This window comes from Macaca mulatta, chromosome 20 (genome assembly GCF_049350105.2).
Source record: "Macaca mulatta isolate MMU2019108-1 chromosome 20, T2T-MMU8v2.0, whole genome shotgun sequence".
Taxonomy (NCBI): domain Eukaryota; kingdom Metazoa; phylum Chordata; class Mammalia; order Primates; family Cercopithecidae; genus Macaca; species Macaca mulatta.
Genome location: NC_133425.1, coordinates 70,516,153 through 70,521,217, shown reverse-complemented (window position 1 = coordinate 70,521,217; position 5,065 = coordinate 70,516,153). Strand labels below are relative to the sequence as shown.

The 5,065-nt window shown below is 50.2% G+C and overlaps 1 pseudogene across 1 annotated transcript; it reads left to right on the top strand.

The window, feature by feature from the left end:
• Nucleotides 1-1,632: 1,632 nt before the first annotated feature.
• Nucleotides 1,633-4,810, top strand: LOC144337744 (small ribosomal subunit protein eS4 pseudogene; annotated as a pseudogene). Its single transcript, XR_013411238.1, has one exon. The product of XR_013411238.1 is annotated as a small ribosomal subunit protein eS4 pseudogene (transcript).
• Nucleotides 4,811-5,065: the final 255 nt, after the last annotated feature.

Genomic DNA, 5,065 nt, shown 5'->3' with positions numbered 1-5,065 from the left:
GCCGATCACAGAAAAAGCCTGGCTTGATTTCCACCACTGCAGTCCTCCCTATGCCCTTCACATTCCTGGACTCTGTCCAAGCCTCCATCTGCTGCCCATTCTTCTCACTCGCAGTGATGGCTTTAGCAATCTGCAGGGACATAGGCCTCTGGGGATGCTGTCTTCTCACACTCAGCATCAGTCCCACAGAATGGAAGCACTAGCCCTCCTGGGGGCAGCCTGTGCAACCACTCCTAATGGGTTTTTGGGAATCTGGTTCTAGGCCTTTCTTTTCTTTGAGGGTTTTTTTGTTTTTTGTTTCTTTTTTTGGGGAGACAGAGTCTCACGTTGTCCCCAAAGCTGGTGTGGAGTGGTAGGAACATGGTTCACAACCTCCTGGGCTCAAGCAATCCTTCCACCCCAGACTCCTGAGTAGCTGGAACTACAGGCAAGCGCTATTATGCTAAGCTTATTTTTTGCAGAGACAAATTTCACTGTGTTGCCAGGCTGGTGTCAAATCCCTGAGCTCAAGTGATCCACCTGCCTGCTGCCTCCCAAAGTGCTGGGGTTGCCGGTGTAAGCCACTGCACCTGGATAATTCTTGTGTTTTCAGTAGAGATGGGGTTTCACCATGTTGGCCAGGCTTGATTCCAGGGTTTGGAAGTGGGGGTGAGTAACGCTTGAAAATCTGGATGGGCTGGACACAGGTGGATTGGGGCAGCCCCGCAAGACAATGGAAACTGCTCTAGAAACACAGGAGGAATCCGAGTGACCTGGATCCTCACAGTATGGCTTCCAACTGCCAGCTATCAGCACCAGATAGAAGGAAGCACTTGTTGGCCAGGTGCAGTGGCTCATACCTATAACCCTAGCACTCTGGGAGGCCGAGGCGGGCGGATCAATAGGTCAGGAGTTCAAGACCAGCCTGGCCAAGATGGTGAAACCCCCTCTCTGCTAAAAATACAAAAATTAGCTGTGCATGGTGGCAGGTTCCTGTAATCCTAGCTACTTGGGAGGCTGAGGCAGGAGAATCACCTGAACCCAGGGTACCAAGGTTGCAGTGAGCCGAGATTGTACCATTGTACCTCAGCCTGGGAGTGATACTCAGTCTCAAAAAGAACAAACAAACAAAAAAAAAACACTTGTTTCCTGCTTGAAGGGGTGTTACTGAAAGCAACTGAAGTGGTTGCCTTGAGCTGGCAGAACTCCATCTCTTAGCTTCTCTTCCTAAGTGGGGGTTTCTACTCCTGTGCAACTTTACCCAAATTCTCTTCCTGATTAGTATCAAGCTCACCTACTTTTGTGTGTGTGTGTGTTTTGTTTTTTCTTGAGAGAGTCTTGCTCTGTTGCCCAGGCTGGAGTGCAGTGGTGCGATCTGGGCTCACTGCAAGCTCTGCCTCCCAGGTTCAAGCGATTCTCTTGCCTCAGTGGCCCAAGTAGCTGGGATTACAGTAGTAGGTCCTCACCACCACTCCTGGCTAATTTTTTTTTTTTTTTTAGTAGAGATGGGGTTTTGCCATGTTAGGGTGGTCTCGAACTCCTGACCTCAGGTGATCCACCCACCTCGGCCTCCCAGAGTGCTGGGATTATAGGCGTGAGCCACCAGGCTTGGCCAAGCTCACCTACTTTTTAAAATGCAGATGATGCTTTTTTTTTTTTTTTTTTTTTGGAGTGACAAGGTCTTGCTATGTTGCCCAGGATGGTCTTGAACTCCTGGGTTAAAGGGAACTTCCTGTCTTGACCTACCAAAGTCCTGGGATTATAGGCATGAGCCCCATGCCCAGCCTGATGCTGCTCTTAACTCTGAACCCTCCCAGGGCTTCATATTTTCTCATGGGCAGGCCCGGCCCTCATGTGTTTCTGGCTTTGTCACATGGCCTGCCCTCTACTTGGGTTTTGTGTCTGCTCCTGGGATGTACTGCTGAGGTGGAATCCCCCTGTGGACAGGGCCCTTCTGTCAGTCATCTTGTTCACCAGTGTGTCGCCCAGCAGCCTCCTGTGCCTGCTTCATAGTCGGTGCCCAACAGGAGTGAAGATCCCACATCCACTTCCACGATTAGTGCCAACAGCCATGGGCAGGGCCTCTCCTTGGCTTCTGTGTTCTCGTTACTCTCTAGTGGCTGAAATTTGGAGTCCCCATTTCCAGGCTCTGGCACGCAAGTCATGCTAACCTTCATAGGCATGTCTGCTTTGCTGTCTTTTGTTTCACATTCTGACAGTCCTCAGAAAAGCTAGCGTGCGTTCGGGAGATTCTTTCACTCACACGTGCGTTACATGAGAAATTACTCAATGTCTGAGGTAGAAGCTTCTCTGCAGGGCCGGGCGCAGTGGTTCACTCCTGTAATCCCAGCACTTTAGGAGGCCGATGCGGGCAGATCGCTTGAGGTCAGGAGTTGGAGATCAGCCTGACCAACATGGTGAAACATTATCTCTACTAAAAATTGGCCGGGCATGGGGGTGTGTGCCTGTAATCTCAGCTACTCAGGAGGCTGAGGCAAGAACATCACTTGACCCTGGGAGACGGAGGTTACGGTGAGCCACTGCACTCCAGTGCTGAGGTGACAGCAAGACTCCATCTCCCACCCCCGCCAAAACAAAAACAAAAAACAAAAAAATTGCCCTCGAGGGCCAGGAGGAGAGGAGATCTGAGGCCAAGAAGGCCACTAACGATGAGCTGAGAGCTGCAGCATCAAGCAGAGGGGTCCTGGAAGCGTCCCACTGGTTATGGCTCAGTAGGACAGGCTCATGGGTGTCTTCCCTCTCAAAACACCAGAGCACAGAGTGTGAAGCTGGAAGCCTCCTAGTGGAGACCAGGTCCTAAGGGTCTAGTCCTACTTGGGCCAGTAGGACCATGAGATGGGCAGTTGAGCCAAGAGAAACTATACCCAAATGAGGTCTCAGGATGCCACAGGCCCATGACTTCACAGGCCAGCTCCTGGCGGGGCAGGGCTCTGTCAGTCACACAACTGGAGGTAACAATGGCAGACTGTGGCCAAGGGTGGTGAATGTGTGGCACCAGCTAAGCCTCCATCTACCTCCCACAACATCCCTCTGTCACCCACGCTGGGGACCCCTAGCATCTTATTTCTACACCATTGCAAGTCTTATGCCGGCAGCCTGGGATTCCCTGGCCTCATTCCCCTTCTGACTTGTCCTGGATTTACCAACAGTACGTGGAGGCCAGTTAGATTCAGCCACATCAGCCCGAGGCCAAAATAGGTGAGTCCCAACTTCAGACTTACAAATAAAGCCATAACCCAATATGCAGTTTGGTTATGTTTTGTTTTGTTTTGTTTTTTTAGACGGAGTCTCGCTCTGTCACCCAGGCTGGAGTGCAGTGGCCGGATCTCAGCTCACTGCAAGCTCCACCTCCCGGGTTTATGCCATTCTCCTGCTTCAGCCTCCCGAGTAGCTGGGACTACAGGCGCCCGCCACCTCGCCCAGCTAGTTTTTTGTATTTTTTTTTTTTTTAGTAGAGACGGGGTTTCACCATGTTAGCCAGGATGGTCTCGATCTCCTGACCTCGTGATCCACCGGTCTTGGCCTCCCAAAGTGCTGGGATTACAGGCTTGAGCCACCGCGCCAGGCCTGCAGTTTGGTTATGAAAAACATCTATCAAGTGAAAAAAAAAAATCTCTAAAATACCAGGATAAAAATGGGCTGTATGGCCAAATACAGTGAGCATGGACTGAGTCGAACAGGAAGAGGTCTCAACTGGAAATACACTCGATGAGCTGGGTTTTGTTGTTCTTGGCATTGCTGCTTTTGGCTGGCTGCCTCACCAGTAAGGCAAAAACCACTGCCTCCCAGGCTTGTGTGAGGATTAAATGAAGTACAGTTACATCTTGAGATATGCCCAGGCTGCAAGAACTTGTCTTTAAGAGGAGTTTCATCTAAAAGCACTGTGGTTTATGAGGATTACAGGGCACTTAAAAAGAGCTGTGATCTTCCGTCGCAGGATTTCACCATAGAGCCCTAAGAAGCACTTGAAGTGTGTTGCAGTGCCGAAGCACTGATGCTCAACAAACTAACAGGTGTATTTGCACCTCGTCCATCGACAGATCCCCACAAGCTTAGGGAATGTCTTCCCCTGATCGTCTTCCTCAGGAATAAACTCAAGTACGCATTGACTGGAGATGAGGTAAAGAAGATACGTATGCAGTGCTTCATCACAATTGATGGCAAGGTTCGAGTGGCTATCACATACCCTGCTGGATTTATGGATGTCATTGGTATCGAGAAGACAGGGGAGCATTTCTGCCTGGTCTATGACACCAAGGGCTGTTTTGCTGTTTACCGCATCCCAGTGGAAGAGGCAAAGTACAACCTGTGCAAAGGGAGGAAGAGCACTGTGGGGATGAAAGGAATCCCACACCTGGTGACTCATGATACTGGAACCATCCACTACCCAGATCCTCTCATCAAGGTGAACCATGCTGTGAAAATTGATTTAGGGACTGGCAAGATAATCAACTTTATCAAATTCCACACAGGCAGTGTCTGTATGGTGATGGGGTGGAGCCAGCCTCAGTCGTGTTGGTGTGACCACCAACAGGGAAAGACATGCTGGTTCGCTCAATGTGCATGTGAGGGACGCTGATGGCAACAGCTTTGCCACAAGGCTGTCCAACATTTTTGTCATTGGCAATGGCAGTAAACCTTGGATTTCCCTGCCCAGGAGAGAGGGCATCCGACTTACTATTGCTGAAGCGAGAGAAGAGGCTAGCCACCAAACAGCGGTGGCTAAATTGCAGTAGCAGCATATCTTTTTTTTTTTTTTTCCCTCAAATAGTGAATTCTTGTTTCTAAGAAAAAAAAAGTTCTGATCAGAGGCTAGGTGTGGTGGCTCATTCCTATAAACCCAGCACTTTGGGAGGCAGAGGTGGGTGGATCACTTGAGGGTCAGGAGTTGGAGACCAGTCTGACCAACATGGTGAAACCTCATCTCTACTAAAAATAGCCAGGTGTGGTGGTACACTCCTGCAATCCCAACTACTTGGGGGGGCTGAGGCAGGAGTATCACTTGAACCTGGGAGAGGGAGGTTGCAGTGAGCTGAGATTGTGCTACTGCACTCCAGCCTGGGTG